General features: G+C 47.8%; 1 protein-coding gene across 5 annotated transcripts in view; it reads right to left on the bottom strand.

Moving 5' to 3' along the window:
• The window catches only part of celf2 (cugbp, Elav-like family member 2), a 714,069-nt gene that overhangs the window by 392,806 nt on the left and 299,133 nt on the right, over positions 1-22,130 (bottom strand). For all 5 annotated transcript variants that reach the window (XM_078419503.1, XM_078419505.1, XM_078419504.1 and 2 more), the window contains one exon: positions 20,501-20,536. The gene's annotated coding sequence lies outside the window, so the exon portion shown is untranslated. The remainder of the gene's footprint in view (positions 1-20,500; positions 20,537-22,130) is intronic.

Raw genomic sequence — 22,130 nt, 5'->3', positions numbered from 1 at the left:
GTGGTGGGAATCTGGAACCCTTAAGGGGCACAAGGAATAGGAATAGAATGAGGAAAAACCTTTTCACCCAGAGAGTTGTGAATCTGTGGAATTCTCTGCCACAGAAGGCAGTGGAGGCCAATTCACTGGATGTTTTCAAGAGAGAGTTAGATGTAGCTCTTAGGGCTAACGGAATCAATGGATATGGGGAGAAAGCAGGAACGGTGTACGGATTTTTAATTTTTTTTTTTAGATTTAGAGATACAGCGCGGAAACAGGCCCTTCGGCCCACCGGGTCCGCGCCGCCCAGCGATCCCCGCACACTAACACTATCCTACACACACTAGGGACAATTTTTACATTTGCCCAGCCAATTAACCTACATACCTTTACGTCTTTGGAGTGTGGGAGGAAACCGAAGATCTCGGAGAAAACCCACGCAGGTCACGGGGGAGAACGTACAAACTCCGTACAGACGGCGCCCGTAGTCGGCATCGAACCTGAGTCTCCGGCGCTGCATTCACTGTAAGGCGGCAACTCTACTGCTGCGCCACCGTGCCGTGATCAGCCAAGATCATATTGAATGGCGGTGTTGGCTCGAAGGGCTGAATGGCCTACTCCTGCACCTATGTTTCAAATTATGCCATTCGACCCATCAAGTCTAACCCCATTCTCCTGCCTTCCTTCCCGTAACCTCTGACACTGCACTCACTGCCTGAAGGGGTGGTGGAGCCGAGACATCACGTACATGGGCATTAGAGAGTAGAGCGCCGGAAATGGTGAGGCCCGTGATGGTGTCGATGATTGAGGTCTGGTGTTCGTCGGTGGGGGTCATGGTCCAAGGATAAGTAGGAGGAGGTGTCTGAGAGTTGTCGTCTGGCCTCGGTCCGGTCGAGGTCAGCACGCCAGACTACCACAGCACCTCCCCTTGCCAGCGGGTTTGATGACTAAGTCAGGGTTGGTGCAGTGCGATTGGAGGGCCGCACGTTCAGGAGAGGAGAGGTTAGAGTGAGTCTAGGGGAGTGGAGAATTTGAGTCTGAGGAAGGGTCTCGACCCGAAACGTCACCCATTCCTTCTCTCCTGAGATGCTGCCTGACCTGCTGGGTCACTCCAGCATTTTGTGAAATATTTACCGACACACCCATGGGTAGATGGACATGTGTTGGAAGGGCCATGACTTGCAGGGGCCTGGGCTAGAATGTGGGATTGGGCTAGGCAGCTCTTCTTTGCTGGTGGCACTGACACGATGGGCCGAATAGCCTCAAAACAGTGTCATGAATTGTCCACGATCCAATTTAGAATTCTGTAGTGAGGTTGATGAGCTGCGAGAATTCTTTCTTTGGAACAATGGGACATAGTTTCAGGAAACGTAAACAGAACAATCAGAAGCCGTTGTCAAAGCTGCTGCCTCACAGCTCCAGAGCCCCTGGCTCAACCCCGACCTCACATGTCTGCTGTCTGTGTGGAGTTTGCACATTCTCCCCGTGACCGTACGGAATAAATGTTTCTCAAACCTTGCGATAGTCCCAGCCTCAACTACCTCCTCCGGCAGCTCGTTCTGTACACCCACCACCCTCTGTGTGTGAAAAAGTCACCCCTCAGAATCCCATTAAATCTTTTCCCTCCTTCAACTTAAGCCCATGTCCTCGGGTTCACGACTCCCCTACTCTGGGCAAGAGACTCTGTGCGTCTACCCGATCTATTCTTGCACAGGATTTTGTAAACTTCTATAAGATCACCGCTTGCCCTCCTGCGCTCCAAGGAACAGATTTTTAAAAGATTTTTTAGATTTAGAGATACAGCGCAGAAACAGGCCCTTCGGCCCATCGGGTCCGCGCCGCCCAGCGATCCCCGCACATTAACACTGCACACACTTGGGACAATTTTTACATTTACCCAGTCAATTAACCTACATACCTGTACGTCTTTGGAGTGTGGGTGGAAACCGAAGATCTCGGAGAAAACCCACGCAGGTCACGGGGAGAACGTACAAACCCCGTACAGACGGCGCCCGTAGTCAGGATCGAATCTGAGTCTCCGGCGCTGCATTCGCTGTAAGGCAGCAACTCTACCGCGAGTCCCAGCCTACTCAACCTCTCCCTGTAGCTCAGGCCCTCGAGTCCTGGCAACATCCTCATAGATTTTTTTCTGCATCCTCACCAGCTTGACAGCATCTTTCTTTTAACATGGTGCCCAAAATTGAACACAATGCGAAAAATGTGGCCTCACCAATGTGTTATATAACTGCAACATGGACTCCCAGCTTCTATGCTCAATACTCTGACTCATGAAGAACAGCCTCGTAAATCTTCACTGCACTCTTTCCAGCTTGTTGTCCTTCCTGTGGCAGGGTGACAAAAACTGAACGTAATTCGGAGGCCTAAGTATCGAGCTGGAAGTTTCGGTGGAGTCACACGACTTGCAGTTGCTGGAATCTTTGTGTCGGAAGATAGGGTCTCGATCTGAAACATTGCCTGTCCATTCTCTCCAGAGATGCTGCCTGGTTTAGAAGAATGAGGGGGGGCCTCATTGAAACGTACAGAATAGTGAAAGGCCCGGATAGAGTGCATGTGGAGAGGATGTTTGCACCAGTGGGAGAGTCTAGGACCAGAGGTCACAGCCTCAGAATTAAAGGACATTCCTTTAGGAAGGAGATGAGGAGAAATTTCTTGAGTCAGAGGGTGGTGAATCTGTGAAATTCTTTCCCACAGAAGGCTGTGGAGGCAAAGTTGGTGGATATTTTTAAGGCAGAGATAGATCGATTCTTGATTAGTGCGGGTGTCAGAGGTTATGGGGAGAAGGCAGGAGAATGGGGTTAGGAGGGAGAGATAGATCAGCCATGATTGAATGGCGGAGTTGACTTGATGGGCCGAATGGCCGAATCCTGCTCCTATTCCTTATGGCCTTACGACACGCTAGGAGCTGCAGCTGCTGCAGTAATCTGATGTGGGTTGATTTAGGAGTTTAGCAGCTGCCCCGGTGTCTTGGACACCTGGGGTGCATGTCAGGAATTCCGCTGTGCGGCTGGGTTTGTCCTGGAGGGAATTTCTTCCCTCGACTTTCCCTCTCATCATGGAATTCCTCAAATGTTGTTCGAACAGCTGTGACACAAAAGTATGCGTTTGCAATAGGCTTTGTCTTAAAACGTCGCTGCTGTTATTTAAGACGTTGGTGAGGCCACATTCGGAGTATTGTGCGGGAAGGAACTGCCAGATGCTGGTTTATATCGAACAGAGAGGCACACAGCAAGCTGGAGTAACTCAGCAGGTCAGGCAGCATCTCTGGAAAGAAGGAATGGGTGACGTTTCAGGTCGAGACCCTCCTTCAGACTGAGAGTCAGGGGAGAGGGAATCGAGAGTTATAGACGGTGATTACAGATGAAAGATATGGACAGTACCTCGGTACATGTGACAATAATTCCCGGAATGGCGGGACTGTCATATGTTGAAAGACTGGAGCGAATAGGCTTGTATACATTGGAATTTAGAAGGATGAGAGGAGATCTTATCGAAACGTATAAGATTATTAAGGGGTTGGACACGTTAGAGGCAGGAAACATGTTCCCAATGTTGGGGGAGTCCAGAACAAGGGGCCACAGTTTAAGAATAAGGGGTAGGCCATTTAGAACTGAGATGAGGAAAAACTTTTTCAGTCAGAGAGTTGTGAATCTGTGGAATTCTCTGTCTCAGAAGACAGTGGAGGCCAATTCTCTGAATGCATTCAAGAGAGAGCTGGATAGAGCTCTTAAGGATAGCGGAGTCAGGGGGTATGGGGAGAAAGCAGGAACGGGGTACTGATTGAGAATGATCAGCCATGATCACATTGAATGGCGGTGCTGGCTCGAAGGGCCGAATGGCCTCCTCCTGCACCTATTGTCCATTGTCTAATAACCTAAACTGAGCTGGAGCTGGAAAGGATGCAGAGAATTATTCACAAAATGCTGGAGTAACTCAGCAGGTCGACCCGAAACGTCACCCATTCCTTCTCTCCCGAGATGCTGCCTGACCTGCTGAGTTACTCCAGCATTTTGTGAATAAATCGATTTGTACCAGCATCTGCAGTTATTTTCTTATACTAAAGGATGCAGAGAAGATATACGAGGATGTTGCCAGGACTCGAGGGCCTGAGCTCTAGGGAGAGGTTGTGCAGGCTGGGACTCTCTACCAGGGGGATGAGGGGTGATTTTATCACGGTGTACAAAATCATGAGAGGAATATATCGGGTAGACGCACAGAGTCTCTTGCCCAGAGTAGGGGAATCAAGAACCAGAGGACATTCATTTAAGGTGAGGGAGGGAAAGATTTAATAGGAACCTGAGGGGTAACCTTTTCACACAAATGGTGGTGGGTGTATGGAACGAGCTGCCAGAGGAGGTAGCTGGGACGATAACAACATTTAGACAGGTACATGGATAGGACAGGTTTTTTGGGGATATGAGCCAAACGCTCGTGTAGGTGGGACATGTTGGCCGGTGTGGGCAAGTTGGGCCGAAGGGCCTGTTTCTGCGCTGTATCTCTAAATCTAAATCTAAACCTCTCCCTGGAGCTCAGACACTCAAGTACGTCCCCCCCTCACTTTCAACCTGTGTCTTCTAGTTCTCGATTACTCCAGTACTTTGAGTGTTTTTTTTATTGTAAACCAGCTTCTGCCGTTCCTTTCGTCCACGTAAACACAATAAGGAAAAGTGTGAACAGGGTGTGCTGGAAATACTCAGCAGGTCGGGCGGCAGGTGTGAAGCCGGGGAAACTGACTTAACATTTGTCCATGATCTTGCATCAAAGTTGTACGGCCACCAATTATTTCTCAGGCCTTTTAATCTGCTCAAAGAATTGTTCGAAAATTATCAGGAAAAGATAAGTACCTGGCCGAACTTTGCTTTGGATGAAAACCGTGAGGCTGTTTAGCTTAACTATGATCCATTCACATGAAAATACCTCCAGCTGATATCCATCTCGCGAACACACTGGTGAGCCAGATGGGGTTACTTATTTTGTGACAATCGACTTTTTTTGAGCATTTTTATTTCAGAATCATTTCACTAATGTGATTTAGTTTCTCCAGCTACCCTGCTGGTAGTGAAAAAAAAAGACCTTTCAGGATCAATGGACCAGGCTATGGCATGCCGTGCGTAAGAATGGAACTGCAGATGCTGGTTTAAGCCGGAGTTGGACACTAAAAAGCTGGAGTAACTCAGCGGGACAGGCAGCATCTCTGGAGAGAAGAAATGAGTGACGTTTCGGGTCGAGACCCTTCCTGCCATTCCAGTTGCTCAAACTCTGGGCTAAAACTTTCCAGGAAAATAGGCCACAGTCGCTTGGGACTCAATGAATTGGGACAATATTCCCAATGTTCGAGAAGACCAGTTGAGTTGGATTGACCAGGATCGATTGCCTTTCCAAGTTTTTTTACTTTAGACTGTACAGATACAGTGTGGAAACAGTCCTGAACTACTGTCGACCTCTTTGGTGATCCTTGAACTATCCTTGATCAGACTTTGCTGGCTTTACCTTGCACTAAGTGGCGGCACGGTGGCGCAGCGGTAGAGTTGCTGCCTTACAGCAAATGCAGCGCCGGAGACTCAGGTTCGATCCTGACTACGGGCGCCGTCTGTACGGAGTTTGTACGTTCTCCCCGTGACCTGCGTGGGTTTTCTCCGAGATCCTCGGTTTCCTCCCACACTCCAAAGACTTACAGGTATGTAGGTTAATTGACTGGGTAAATGTAAAAATTGTCGCCAGTGTGTGTAGGATAGTGTTAATGTGCGGGGATGGCTGGGTGGTGCGGACTCAGTGGGCCGAAGGGCCTGTTTCTGCACTGTATCTCTAAATCTAAAAAAAAAAAATCTAAACGTTATTCCCTTATCATAGAAACATAGAAACATAGAAAATAGGTGCAGGAGGAGGCCATTTGGCCCTTCGAGCCAGCACCGCCATTCATTATGATCATGGCTGATCATCCACAATCAGTAACCAGTGCCTGCCTTCTCCCCATATCCCTTGATTCCGCTAGCCCCGAGCCCTATCTAACTCTCTTTTAAATTCTTCCAGTGAATTGGCCTCCACCACCTTCTGTGGCAGAGAATTCCACAAATTCACAACTCTCTGGGTGAAAAAGTTTCTTCTCACCTCAGTTTTAAATGGCCTCCACTTTATTCTTAGACTGTGTGGCCCCTGGTTCTGGACTCCCCCAACATTGGGAACATTTTTCCTGCATCTAGCTTGTCCAGTCCTTTCATAATTTTATACGTCTCCATAAGACCCTCTCTCATCCTTCTAAACTCCAGTGAATACAAGCCCCGTCTTTCCAACCTTTCCTCATACGACAGTCCCGCCATCCCGGGGATTAACCTGGTGAACCTACGCTGCACTGCCTCAATAGCAAGGAAGTCCGTCCTCAAATCGGGAGACCAAAACTGCACACAACATGTATCTACACACTGTAATGGCTCGATTGTAATCATGTACGGTCCTTCCACTGACCGGTTAGCACGCAACAAAAACTTTTCACCGTACCAATACCGCACCACACGTGACAATAAACTAAACTATTTGTACACACTTGCACTGTATCTAACATGTGCAAATATACAGTAATACCTGTGCTGCACTGAATGCAAAAGATAATTTTACTGTACTGTAGAGAGCAAATTTCACTGCAGTGTGCCAATAATCTACCATTGCAGCTCTGGTCATAACTGCGTCTCATCAGCAGATACATTGAGTTCCCCCCTAGTCTGCAATGTCGTTTCAGTTATTAGGTCTCAAACTCTGCGGTGCGGGTTATGTCAAGGTTCTTGTTAACCCTCCCCGCTGGCCATCAGTCTCCCCACTCACCTCCCACCTCAATAGACAATAGACAATAGGTGCAGGAGACCATCGAGCTAGCACCGCCATTCAATGTGATCATGGCTGATCATTCTCAATCAGTACCCCGTTCCTACCTTCTCTCCATACCCCCTGACTCCGCTATCTTTAAGAGCTCTATCTAGCTCTCTCTTGAATGCATTCAGAGAATTGGCCTCCACTGCCTTCTGAGGCAGAGAATTCCACAGATTCACAACTCTCTGACTGAGAAAGGTTTTCCTCATCTCAGTTCTAAATGGCCTACCCCTTATTCTTAAACTGTGGCCCCTTGTTCTGGCCCCTCCTCCTCCCTCCCTCCCCCCCTCCACCTGTCTCCCTGTCACAAAACCCTTTGTCAGGTAAACAGCTGCCGTGAGCATCCACTTTCAGAAGGAGGACTGTCGGATGACAGGTAACGGCCTGCTCTCTCTGCTGGTAATTAACACCGAGCCGGCCATCCGTGCGCACCGCCAGATTTGCTTCGTTGCCATCAACCTGTCATCAGGCGAGGCCTGATCTCCAGGGCTTACTTTCTCAAGGTAAGTACGAAGCTCCGAAATACTTGTCGTGTCACGGTGCGATACAGCGTGGAAACAGGCCCTTCGGCCCAACTTGCCCACACCGACCAACATGTCCCAGCTACACTAGTCCCCACCTGCCCGCGTTTTTGTTTAGGAGCAGAATAGACAATGGACAATAGGTGCAGGAGTAGGCCATTCGGCCCTTCAAGCCAGCACCACCATTCACCATGATCATGGCTGATCATCCACAATCAGTTCCCCGTTCCTGCCTTCTCCCCATATCCCTTGACTCCGCTATCTTTAAGAGCTATCCAAAGACGTACAGGTATGTAGGTTAATTGATTGGGTAAATGTAAAAATTGTCCCTAGTGCGTGTAGGATAATGTTAGTGTGCGGGGATCGCTGGGCGGCGCGGACTCGGTGGGCCGAAGGGCCTGTTTCCGCGCTGTATCTCTAAATCTAAATCTAAAAAAGCTCTATCTAACTCTCTCTTGAAAGCACCCAGAGAATTGGCCTCCACTGCCTTCTGAGGCAGAGAATTCCACTGGTTCACAACTCTCTGGGTGAAAAGACTCAGGCTATTCGGCCCATCAAGTCTACTCCGCCAAACAATCATGGGTTTCCTTCTCAACCCCATTCTCCTGCCTTCTCCCCGTAATCCCTGACACCCGGACTAATCAAGAATCTATCTATCTCTGCCTGAAAAATATCCATTGACTTGGCCTCCACAGATTCACCACCCTCGAACCCATATTCCTCTAAACCTGTGCTCTGCCCTGAGAAACATAGAACATGGAACAGCACAACACGGGAACAGGCCCTTTGGCCCACAATGTATGTGTCGAACATGATGTCAAGATAAACTAGTCTCCACTGCCTGCATGTGATCCATGCCCCTCCATTCCCTGCATGCGCCTGTCCAAAAGCCTCTTAAACACCACTATTGTATTTGCCTCCACCACCACCCCTGGCAGCGCATTTCACAGGCAAGGCACTCACCATCTTCTGCGCAACAAATTTGCTTCTCGAACCTCCTGAGGCGGCACGGTGGCGCAGCGGTAGAGTTGCTGCCTTACAGCGAATGCAGCGCCGGAGACTCAGGTTCGATCCTGACTACGGGCGCCGTCTGTACGGAGTTTGTACGTTCTCCCCGTGACCTGCGTGGGTTTTTCTCCGAGATCTTCGGTTTCCTCCCACACTCCAAAGACGTTCAGGTATGTAGGTTAATTGACTGGGCACATGTAAAAATTGTCCCTAGTGTGTGTAGGATAGTGTTAGTGTGCGGGGATCGCTGGGCGGCGCGGACTCGGTGGGCCGAAGGGCCTGTTTCCGCGCTGTATCTCTAAATCTAAAATCTAAAATCTTAAACTTTGTCCCTCACACGTTAAAACTATGGCCTCTTATCTTTGATGTTTCCATTGCATTTTGGGGAAAACGGTTCTGACTGTCTACTTCTGATTAGTGCGGGTGTCAGGGGTTATGGGGAGAAGGCAGGAGGATGGTGTTCAGAGGGAAAGATAGCTCAGCCATGATTGAAAGACAACAGAGCTTCATGGTCAGGTCAGGATGCCCACACTTATAACATCTGGGACTTGAAAATGGCGCCAAAATGGCCACTCTGTACACTGTCTCAGTGTACTGCTGTCAAACACATGTACTGTATCTGAGATGCTTATCTAATATGTATCTAAGTGCTTATGTAAAGTGATACTTGTACAAAAGTGTAAGAAAATAACTGCAGATGCTGGTACAAATCGAAGGTATTTATTTCACAAAATGCTGGAGTAACTCAGCAGGTCAGGCAGCATCTCAGGAGAGAAGGAATGGGTGACGTTTCGGATCAGTCTGAAGGAGGGTCTCGACCTGAAACGTCACCCATTCCTTCTCTCCTGAGATGCTGCCTGACCTGCTGAGTTACTCCAGCATTTTGTGAAGTGATACTTGTACAGAACTGTGTACAAAAATGAATTTCACTGTACCTCGGTACATGTTACAAATAATGTATCATAACCATGTGTAGACTTGATGGGCCGAATGGCATTCTGCTCCGAGAACTTACGAACATCTACCCTCTCAGTATCTCTCATAATTGATGTGTTTCCTTCAGGTATCCCTAGTCCGGGTCTCTGGTGCTGAAAGGCAGCAGCTCTGTGCAGCCCGTACAAAGGGAGATGTGCAGTGATGCTTTCAATGGCCTTTCTCTTTCAAACTATGCAGTGAGATCAAACTCAATGTTTTTATGTGTACGTACGTGTGCGTGTGTATCTATATACACACATTCACGCACACACACGCACACACACGCACACACACACACACACACACACACACACACACACACACACACACACACACACACACAAACATATATATATATATATAGAGAGAGAGAGAGATGCATGTTTGCACATATGTGCACGTGTATATATGTATAGGGAAAAACTGCAGACGCTGGTTTAAATCGAAGGTGGACCCAAACTGCGGGAGTAACTCAACGGGACAGGCATCATCTCTGGAGAGAAGGAATTTGTGATGTTTCGGGTGGAGAAAGGGTCGGAAGAAGGGTCTCGAACCGAAAAGTCACCGCCTCCTTCTCTCCACAGATGGTGCCTGTCCCGCTGAGTTACTCCAGCATTTTGTGTCTACCTACATATATATATATATATGTATATAAATATATGTGTGTGTGTGTGTGTGTGTGTGTGTGTGTGTACACACATATATATATATATACATGTATATACATATATATATATATACATGTATATATATGAATATATATATATTATATATATATATATATATATGTGTGTGTGTGTGTGTGTGTGTGTGTGTGTGTGTGTGTGTGTGTGTGTGTGTGTACATATATAAATATTTATATGTGTGTGTGTGTGTACACACATATATATATATACATGTATATATATGAATATATATATATATTATATATATATATATATATATGTGTGTGTGTGTGTGTGTGTGTGTGTGTGTGTGTGTACATATATAAATATATATATATGTGTGTGTGTGTGTGTGTGTGTGTGTACATATATAAATATATATATATGTGTGTGTGTGTGTGTGTGTGTGTGTGTGTGTACACACATATATATATATATACATATATATATATATGTGTGTGTGTGTGTGTACACATATATATACATATACACACACATACACATAAAAAACTGATTCTTTACTTTTTTTTCATATTTTTCTAATTTATGATATTGTTTACAGTGTACTATGTTTACATAATTCTATTGTGCTGCAGGAAGTAGGAGTTGCATTGTTCAGTCTTGGACATGTGACAATAAAACACTCCTGACCCGTGAAAGCCCCGGTGTCAGGTCACCTCACAGCTATGACTAAACTGGAGGTCGTGCACTCTGTGGGGGAAGATAATGGTCGCTCCAACCCTCCCATTACATTTCGGCTTTCAGACAAATTAGGCACAGGCCATTACTTTCAACTCTTGTTATAACTGAGCACACCTGCAAGTCCATGCACCCTCTCTCTGCTCACCCTGTTTCAACTCTTGCAGATTCTCGAAGGCCTTTGCACGAACAGTGAAAGGCCTGGATAGAGTGGACGAGGAGAGGATGTTTCCACTAGCGGCAGAGTCCAGGACTAGAGGGCACAGCCTCAGAATAAAAGGACGTTCCTTTAGAAAGGAGATGAGGAGGTCCATTCCTTCTCTCCAGAGATGCTGCCTGTCCAGCTGAGTTATTCCAGCTATTTGTGTCACTCTTCGAGGAGTTTCATTACCCAGAGGGTGGTGAATCTGTGGAATTCATTGCCGTAGACGTCCGTGGAGGCCAAGTCATTGGGTATTTTTAAGGCTCAGATTTTTATTTTTGATTAGTTCGGGTGTCAGGGGTTATGGGGAGAAGGCTGGAGAATGGGGTTAGTAGAGAGAGATAAATCAGCCACGATTGAATGGGGGAGACGACAAGATGGGCCGAATGGCCTAATTCTGCTCCTATGACTTCTTATGAATCTTGGGCAAGGAGCTGGAGGAACTCAATTGAGACCCAATTGAAGTAGGGTCCCGACCCGAAACGTCGACTGTCGATCTCCCTCCACAGATGCTGCCTGACACCTGAGTTCTTCCAGCTACTCTCCATCCTTTGCCTTATGAACCCCAAATTGCTTCCAAGATGGCGGCCAGCCCAGGCGGCCATTTGCATGCTGGCCACAGAAGCAGATCTACAAACTCATATCACAATCGCTCCACACTCTTAAATCTCTACTCCTACCCCCCTCATCCCCCCCCCCATTGCAACGTTACCCCGCACCCACCCACCCACCCACCCACTCACCCTCTGGATGCGAGAGGCACCACCAGACCCCCCTCCCCTCCCCTACTGTGAATGCTACATGTGACAAATCTGTAGCCACGGTGGCGCAGCGGTAGAGTTGCTGCTTGGCAGCACTTGCAGCGCCGGGTTCGATCCTGACTAAGGGCGCTGTCTGTACGGAGTTTGTACGTTCCCCCCGTGACCTGCGTGGGTTTTCTGCGTGGGAAACCTTCGATTTCCTCCCCGCACTCCAAAGACGCACAAGTTTGTAGGTTAATTGGCTTGGTGTAAGTGTAAATTGTCCCTAGTGTGTGTGTGTGGGATGGTGTTAGTGTGCGGGGATCGCTGGTCGGCATGGACTCGGTGGGCCGAAGGGCCTGTTTCCCCGCTGTATTTCTAAACTAAACTAAAAACCTGTTTTCCTCTTGCCATTTAGACCTCAGTTGTTGAGAAGCTCCACTGCATTATTAATACATTATTGCTCGGCCAACTCAACACTCTCTCCACAAAACTCATTTCTCAAGTACACTGCACGCTCTCCATAAAAATAATTAGTCTATTCACCTTTTCTATTTCATAATGCCCAAATGACCCTAAACTGAGGGAATAAAAGTTGGTTTTTCAAGCAAAGTAATATCACCTTGCACTTGTTTCCAGATGACAGCTACATTGGAAAATACAAATGGATTTCTTCCACTCAGTTGGCCTTTCTGAATTGCAAACTTGTTTCCAGTTACCTCCCGGTATGAATTTTATTTTACTCCTTCCTCTGATCTTCTCTGTTTCATAACAATGCTGATATAAGAGCGGGCCATTCGGCCCTTCAGACCTGCCCCTGCCGTTAAGCGGCACGGTGGCGCAGCGGTAGAGTTGCTGCCTTACAGCGAATGCAGCGCCGGAGAATCAGGTTCGATCCTGACTACGGGTGCTGTACTGTACGGAGTTTGTACGTTCTCCCCGTGACCTGCGTGGGTTTTCTCCGAGATCTTCGGTTTCCTCCCACACTCCAAAGACGTGCAGGTTTGTAGGTTAATTGGCTGGGCAAATGTAAAAAAAAATTGTCCCTAGTGGGTGTAGGATAGTGTTAATGTGCGGGGATCGCTGGGCGGTGCGGACCCAGTGGGCCGAAGGGCCTGTTTCTGCGCTGTAGCTCTAAATCTAAATCTAAATCCCATCTAAATTGGGTTCCCCATGTTAGACCATAGAACGGTGCAGCACAGGAACAGGCCCTTCGGCCCACAATGTCCGTGCCGTACATGATGCCAACTTAAAGTAACCTGTTCTGCCTGCATGTAATCCATATCCTTCCATTTGTCTACATCTCCAGGTCATAGAGTCACACAGCGTGGAAACAGGCCCTTTGACCCAACCTGCCCACATCGACCAATGTGTCCCATCTACACTAGTCCCACCAGCCTGCGTTTGGCCCATATCCCTCCAAACCTGTTCTATCCATGTACCTGTCCAAATGTTTCTTAAACTTTGCGATAGTCCCTGCCCCAACTATCTTCTCTGGCAGCTTGTTCCATACACCCACCACCCTTTGTGTTAAAAAGTTACTCCTCAGGTTCCTATTAAATCTTACAGTTCTCAATTCCCCTATTCTGGGCAAGAGACTCTGTGTCTTTACCTGATCTATTCCTCTCATGATTTTGTACGCACGTTTGTAGTTTCTGGGTTTAGACAATAGACAATAGGTACAGGAGGAGGCCATTCGGCCCTTCGAGCCAGCACCACCATTCAATATGATCATGGGTGATCATTCTCAATCAGTACCCCGTTCCTGCCTTCTCCCCATACCCCCTGACTCCGCTATCCTTAAGAGCTCTATCTAGCTCTCTCTTGAATGCATTCAGAGAATTGGCCTCCACTGCCTTCTGAGGCAGAGAATTCCACAGATTCACAACTCTCTGACTGCATAAGTTTAGATCATGTGATCAGATCACATTATGCTCTTTCTTCTAACCCTGGCGTATGCAAACTGTACCCCATACAGTCTCCAAACTGAGCACCTACCTCAAATTAGCCAAGATGTCTAGGAAAGAGAATTGCAGATGCTGGTTCAAATCGAAGGTAGACACGAAATGCTGGAGTAACTCAGTGGGTCAGGCAGCATCTCTGGTGAGAAGGAATGGGTGACGTTTCGGGTCGAGACCCTTCTTCAGAATGATGTCAGTCTGAAGAAGGGTCTCGACCCGAAACGTCACCCATCCCTTCTCTCCACTCCAGAGATGCTGCCTGACCCGCTGAGTTACACCACCATTTTGTGTCTACTTTCAAAATGCCCAAGGTACTCAATTCAGTTTGGCGGTTTAACTGGCGGTTCAGTTTAGTTTAGAGATTCAGAGTGGACGCAGGGCTTATTCCTTGGAGCACAGAAAGTTGAGGGGTGATCTTACAGAGGTAAATACAACCACGAAGGAGCATATTGACTAGCTGCATCTCGGCCTGGGGCGGCAACTCGAATGCCCAGGAGCGGAATTGTGGATGCTGCCCGGTCCATCACGGGCTCCGACCTCCCCACCATCGGGGGTCCCTGCCTCAAAATGGCAGCCAGCATCATCAGAAACCCACACCACCCTGGACACCCTCTCATTTCACCCCTGCCATCGGGAAGAAGGTACAGGAGTCTGAAAACTCTAACGTCCACGTTCAGGAACAGATTCTTCCCAACAGCCATCAGGCTATTAAACACTACAATCCTCAAATAAGCTCTGAACTACATAGACGGTTATTGTTATTATTGCACTATTATTGTTTGTTTTTTATGTGTACGTGTGTGTGTGTGTGTGTGTGTGTGTGTGTGTGTGTGTGTGTGTGTGTGTGTGTGTGTGTGTGTGTGTGTGTGTGTGTGCATACAGTGTGCATCTAATATACGTGTACACAAAATGCTGGAGTAACTCAGCAGGTCAGGCAGCATCTCAGGAGAGAAGGAATGGGTTACTCCAGCATTTTGTGTCTGTCTTCAACATGAAACGAATCCTATTTTAACCCACAGTGGCGATATTTTCAACAGTCACATCATGTTCGGAATGGCGATAACCAGGAATCTTATCTTGAAAGATAACGAGAGGGACTGTGCAGGGTTTAATGGTTACAGGTCAACTAATTACAGAGTTATTTGTATGCTCGGCACTAATGACCGTAAATAGCCACAATTAGCTGACTGAATGAATGAGGACAATCACGATTTGTAATCAGTAGGCAGCTTAAACAGGGGGCTTGTCAACTCTCTGTCTGCAGAATGTAAATGAAGAACTGCTCTCGAGGTAAGTACACCAGCAATGCTATCTCTGCATCCAGACTGTAAGTCAGAGTTGGCGTAGGAATAAAGGGACTTGAGTTGATTTCAGTAGTTGGAGAATAGCACTTTGATACTGGATCAGACGGGTGAACTGAATCAGACAGTCAGAACCAGCGATCCCCGCACATTAACACTATCCTACACACACTAGGGACAATTTTTACATTTGCCCAGTCAATTAACCTACAAACCTGCACGTCTTTGGAGTGTGGGAGGAAACCGAAGATCTCGGAGAAAACCCACGCAGGTCAGGGGGAGAACGTACAAACTCCGTGCAGACGGCGCCCGTAGTCGGGATCGAACCTGAGTCTCCGGTGCTGCATTCGCATGTGTCTATCTGCATGGTTCTATTTTCCACGTAAAGCATTTGGAGTCATAACAGCCGATGGCACAGGTATCTAAGCCGAAGAATCACTTTAGACTCCAGTTATGAATATTTCCACTCTTTGCTATTGAGGCAATATTGAAGCAAAACTCATTCTCCTGCGATAGGGAATAAGGACAATGAGGTTACCATGGGATACTCAAACAAAGCAATTCAATCCCCATCAAAGTCTATAAATAAACGGTAAACTACTTAAGAGCTCAAACTGGAGGAAGAAATCTTTCTGATCTTAAAGGTCACCAATGTGTAGGGAATAAAGGTTCGGCACTTCCAAATATTTATCCAGCCAAATTGAAGATCGTATGCGCTGGGACCCCGAGGCACATCTCAAGTCCTGATATGTGTTAGCATCGTGCAGTTTAAGAACACAATGTGGGTCTTTAATTCTTAAGGGATTGGACAGGCTAGATGCAGGAAAAATGTTCCCAATGTTGGGGGAGGCCAGAACCAGGAGGTCACAGCCTTCAACTGTCCTGCAACCTCGGGGCAATTTACTAGAAGCCAATTAACCTGGGAAACCCGTACGTCTTTGGAGTGCGGGAGGAAACCGGAGCACCCGGAGAAAACCCACGCAGGTCACGGGGAGAGCGTGCAAACTCCACACAGACAGCGCCCCCAAACCTTAGCTACATGCAGGAAAAATGTTCCCAATGTTGGGGGGAGTCCAGAATCAGGGGCTGCAGTAAACTAAGGTGAGGAAAAACGTATTCACCCAGAGAGTTGTGAATTTGTGGAATTCTCTGCCACAGAAGGCAGTGGAGGCCGATTCACTGGATGAATTTAACAGAGAGTTAGATAGAGCTCTAGGGGCTAGCGGAATCAAGGGATATGGGGAGAAGGCAGGCACGGGTTACTAATTGTGGATGATCAGCCATGATCACAATGAATGGAGGTGCTGGCTCGAAGGGCCAAATGGCCTCCCGCTGCACCTATTTTCTACGTTTCTATGTATCACTCGTAGTCAGGTGCGTTTATTTGCAAGCTGCTTGTCGACAACAGCGGTACGACTGATCTTTCAAACCCAGCCATCTGTGCTTTCGTAAACCAGCATTTCATTTTCTTTCCCATTTACATTTCAATTAAAAATAGGAATTGCCAAATAGAAACATTCAGAAGTCCTAAAATAGATTGGTGTAGTTTCCCACCATGGTACAGAGGTCCATTGACTTCTTTCTATTAATGAAACGACAAATAGGAGTCGTAGCCACACAAACAAACAGGCTGGGACTTGCTCGTTACTATATTCGGGGACATGGGAGTTGTGCAGTGGAAACTGATGATGTCCAAATACTTGTAACCTTCGGCGTCTTTACACACGAGCTTTGGTCGTTCTGGAACTTGGACTTCCCACATCGTTACTGAAGCCTCAAGTTCTTCCCAAGAGAGTCAATGAATGGCTGCTAAGATGGATGACTCTCACAAAGTCATAGCCATAGAGTGATACAGCGAGGAAACAGGCCCAACTTGCCCACTCTGACCAACATGTCCCATCTACACTAGTCCCACCACCAGCCTGCGTTTGGCCCATGTCCCTCCAAACCTGTCCTATCCATGTACCTGTCCAATTGTTTCTTAAATGTTGCAATAGTCCCTGCCTCAACCACCTCAGGTTCCTATTAAATCTTTCCCCCTTCACCATGTCCTCTGGTCCTCGATCCCCCAACTCTGGGCAAGAGAGTCTGTGCATCTACCCGAACAATTCCTCTCGTGATTTTGTACACTTCTATAAGATCACCCCTCATCCTCCTGCGCTCCAAGGAATAGAGTCCCAGCCTGCTCAACCTCTCCCTGTAGCTCAGGCCCTCAAGTCCTGGCAACATCCTCGTAGATCTTCTCTGTACCCTTTCCAACTTGACAACATGGTTCCTGTAACACCATGCCCAGAACTGAACACGATACTCCAAACGCGGTCTCACCAACGTCTCAAGATGCACGACAATATGTTTGTACTCCTTAAGACTTCTCTAATAACTCTCATGCTATGAGATCTGCAACATCTGGCTAAATCGCATTACAGCAAAGAAAATAAAAATTAATTGCAGATTAAAATCCATCAACTGCTAATCAGCTTTGAATTATTCACAGCTCCGCTAATCTCGTTAAAAACTGATAAGGATTGACATAAAAAGATATGGCTGACAATATAGGCCGGATGAGCAAACTACATTACAGATGTTTAGTCTGGTTTACTTTCTTATTATCACCTGTACCGAGGCCCAGTGAAAAGTGTTTTTGTTGCCTGCCTGCTATTCAGTCAGCGAAAAGACGATACATGATTACAATCAAACAGTTCATCGTGCACAGATGCAGGATAAAGGGTATGTCGTTTAGAGAAAAATAAAGTCCGGTTAAAGATAGTTCAAAGGTCTCCAATGGGGTAGATGGGTGGTCAGGATTGCTCTCTAGCTGGTGAGAGGGCGGTTTAGTTGCCTGATAACAGCTGAGAGGAAAGCGTGGGTTTTCTCCAGGTACTCCGGTTTCCTCTCACATCCCGGGTTTGTAGGTTAATTGGCCCACTGTGAATTGCCCCGAGGATGCAGGGAATGTGCGCGTAAGTAGGATAACGTTGAGCTGGTGTGAACGGGTGATCTGTGGTCGGCGTGGGCTCGGTGTGCTGGAGGGCCTGTTTCCAAACTATATCGCTCACTCAATCTCTCAAAATCATCAACATTTTGAGTCTGAAGAAGGGTCCCGACCCCGAAACGTCACCAATCCATTCTCTCCAGAGATGCAGCCTGACCCGCTGGTTTACTCCAGCACTTTGTGACTCTTTGGTGTAAACATTTCCCATTTGGCAGGATCTAGTAGAATCTGACTCATATCAAAGGCACGGATGCACAAGTGTACACACGAACAGTTCCTCACTGCCGAACCTTCTCTCAATGGTAAGCAAGGATTTATATGAAAAAAAATTGTTATATGCCTGGACTGGGTTTCTGGGAATCACCTTTTAGTTGGGTGAGATTTTACCAAGAAGGCCCATTGAGTATGGGCGACTACACAAAGGTCTCCTCCATTGTCAGAGTGAGGCCAAACGCAAATTGGAGGAACAGCATCTCATATTTCGCTTGGGCAGCTTACACCCCAGTGGTATGAATATTGATTTCTCTCACTTCAGGTAGCCCAGGCTCTCTCTCTCTATAAGAACAAAGAGGTCCTTCTGCAGTTGTAAAGGGCCCTAGTGAGACCGCACCTGGAGTACTGTGTGCAGTTTTGGTCTCCAAATTTGAGGAAGGATATTCTTGCTATTGAGGGCGTGCAGCGTAGGTTTACTAGGTTAATTCCCGGAATGGCGGGACTGTCATATGTTGAAAGACTGGAGCGACTAGGCTCGTATACACTGGAATTTAGAAGGATGAGAGGAGATCTTATCGAAACGTATAAGATTATTAAGGGGTTGGACATGTTAGAGGCAGGAAACACGTTCCCAATGTTGGGGGAGTCCAGAACAACGGGCCACAGTTTAAGAATAAGGGGTAGCCCATTTAGAGCGGAGATGAGGAAAAAAAAATTCAGTCAGAGAGTTGTGAATCTGTGGAATTCTCTGCCTCAGAAGGCAGTGGAGGCCAATTCTCTGAATGCATTCAAGAGAGAGCTAGATAGAGCTCTTAAAGATAGTGGAGTCAGGGGGTATGGGGAGAAGGCAGGAACGGGGTACTGATTGAGAATGATCAGCCATGATCACATTGAATGGCGGTGCTGGCTCGAAGGGCCGAATGGCCTCCTCCTGCACCTATTGTCTATTGTCATGATTGGTGGCTGGGATGTGGCACGGGGCCGGACATCCACAGTCGGCTGAGCAGTGGACAGTCTACAAGGAGTAGGATGCGGAGGAAGGCATCATGCAGGTCAACGTTGAAGACAACAGAAGCATCCCCGCTCCTCGTCCTGAAGAAGACACTCGGGAAAACCCGTCTCATCGACCAACGTTTAAGCCACCCCATCCAGATCAACTCTTTGCCTGGTAACAAAGTTCCCTCTCACACACCTTTGAGAGATGTGCTCCGTTGAAGGTCACCAAATCAACACCATATTGATGTCAACCAACATCAATAATGCTATTCCACCAATAACGCCATAAAGCACGAAATATGGACAATGGGTGCAGGCTTAACATTTGAAGACAAAGAAAAAACATTCTGCAAAGAACGAAGAGTTAATTCATTTATTCACAAAATGCTGGAGTAACTCAGCAGGTCAGGCAGCATCTCGGGAGCGAAGGAATGGGTGACGTTTCGGGTCGAGACCCGTCTTCAGACTGATGTCAGGGGGGGCGGGACAAAGGAAGGATATAGGTGGAGACAGGAAGATAGATGGAGATCTGGGAAGGGGGAGGGGACGGGAGGGACAGAGGGACTATCTAAAGTTGGAGAAGTCGACGTTCATACCAAATATTTATCTCCAACTGCCGGCGTGACATCAGCCGCCTCAAATTCTCCACTCCCCTGACGAACTCCAACCTCTCCCCTCCTGAACGTGCAGCCCTCCACTCACTCCGCAACAACCCGGACTTAATCATTAAACCCGCTGACAAGGGAGGGGCTGTGGTAGTCTGGCGTGCTGACCTCTACCGGACCGAGGCCAGACAACAACTATCAGCCACCTCTTCCTACCTATCCCTGGACCATGACCCCACCGACAAACACCAGACCTTTATCAGCAGCATCATCACGGACCTCATCATCTCCGACGATTTACCCCCCAGTGCCTCCAATCTCATAGTTCCCCAGCCCCGCATGGCCCGATTCTACCTCCTACCCAAAACACCTGCAACAAGAATTAATTCAACACGCCGCTAACCAAGGAAGGGGAAGGGAAAGGATTAGATGCAATTGGAGGTTGGATGGAGATGATTGCTGCCATTTTGTTTTGCGCGGTTGAGTTTTACTCCGTAATCTAAACAGATTTCCTCATTGTAGCTGTCCTGTAACATTCAGTGGGATTGCCGATGAATTACAAGTCTTCCAAAGCTGGATAAACCATGCTGGTGGTACTCACGGGCACATGCCCACTACCTCAAACATCCACTCAGATGCCCATCCTTCCGATATTACTATCGAGGCTCAGGGCGAGCCACTGCCTCTTGCCCGAGTTCAAAGCAGAGAGAAATGCAAGGCCATGCTACAAACGTGTTCCATTCTGGAGAATGCCAGGTTCCTACCTTTGTAGTGATCCAGTTATCTCGGTGCTGTTCTGCCTGTAACAGAGAAAGAGAACGGGAACTTAAAAACAAAGTCTTTGGGTGAAACAGAACATGGAACAGAGAACGGTACAGCACCAGAACAGGCCCTTCGGCCCACAATGTCTGTGCTGAACACGCTGCCAGGACCATCGCATCGGTAAAAGCAGGGTGCACAGAGCAGGATGAAAGCATTTCACCCGTGGAGATCGGCTTGCAGTTAAGCTGTCCAAAATCTGCAACGAAGGTATAACTGGAGTGGAAAAAGGTAGAAGGGAGAAAAGACGGGTTGGGCACCGGTCACGTGAGGCTCCAGCGTTACTTATGTTGTAGATCCAGGAATAGATTCCGTGAAGGAATTATCTCAAAGCCCAAAGAAGCCACATTCGTTCATCTCGAACAGTTTCGTTTAAAGAAACCGTGCGGAAACAGGCCCTTCGGCCCACTCCGACCAGCGATCCCTGCACACTAACGCAATCCCACACACACACACACAGACACACGAGGGACAGTTTTACTTTTACACCAAGCCAATTAACCTACAAACCTGCACGTCTATGGAGTGTGGGAGGAAACCCGAGCACCCGGGAAAACCCACAAGGTCACGGGGGGGGGGGGGGGGGGGGGAACGTACAAACTCCGTAGGTGTGGTCGGTGCGGAGTTTGCACGCCCTCGCTGTGACCGCGTGGGTTTTCTCCGGGTGCTCTGCTCTCTTCCCACATCCCAAAGACAATAGACAATAGACAATAGACAATAGGTGCAGGAGGAGGCCATTCAGCCCTTCGAGCCAGCACCGCCATTCAATGTGATCATGGCTGATCACTCTCAATCAGTACCCCGTTCCTGCCTTCTCCCCATACCCCCTCACTCCGCTATCCTTAAGAGCTCTCTCCAGCTCTCTCTTGAAAGCATCCAACGAACTGGCCTCCACTGCCTCCTGAGGCAGAGAATTCCACACCTTCACCACTCTCTGACTGAAAAAGTTCTTCCTCATCTCCGTTCTAAATGGCCTACCCCTTATTCTTAAACTGTGGCCCCTTGTTCTGGACTCCCCCAACATTGGGAACATGTTTCCTGCCTCTAATGTGTCCAATCCCCTAATTATCTTATATGTTTCAATAAGATCCCCCCTCATCCTTCTAAATTCCAGTGTGTACAAGCCTAATTGCTCCAGCCTTTCAACATACGACAGTCCCGCCATTCCGGGAATTAACCTAGTGAACCTACGCTGCACGCCCTCAATAGCAAGAATATCCTTCCTCAAATTTGGAGACCAAAACTGCACACAGTACTCCAGGTGCGGTCTCACCAGGGCCCTGTACAACTGCACACAGTACTCCAGGTGCGGTCTCACCAGGGCAGACACGCAGGTTCGTAGGTTAATTGGCGTGGTATAAACGTGGAAGAGAAAGTGGGAAGTGGATGATCGCAGGAAGGAACTGCAGATGCCGGTTTACACCGAGGATAGACACAAAATGCTGGAGTAACTCAGCGGGACAGTGAAGTGCTTCACGTCTGAAAAAATGGCCTCGATCCGAAACGTCGCCTATTCCTTTTCTCCAGAGATGCTGCCCGACCCGCTGAGTTAATACACCATTTTGTGTCTATCTT

The sequence above is a fragment of the Rhinoraja longicauda genome, chromosome 23, assembly GCF_053455715.1.
Source record: "Rhinoraja longicauda isolate Sanriku21f chromosome 23, sRhiLon1.1, whole genome shotgun sequence".
Taxonomy (NCBI): domain Eukaryota; kingdom Metazoa; phylum Chordata; class Chondrichthyes; order Rajiformes; family Arhynchobatidae; genus Rhinoraja; species Rhinoraja longicauda.
This window is presented reverse-complemented; position numbering and strand designations above follow the sequence as displayed.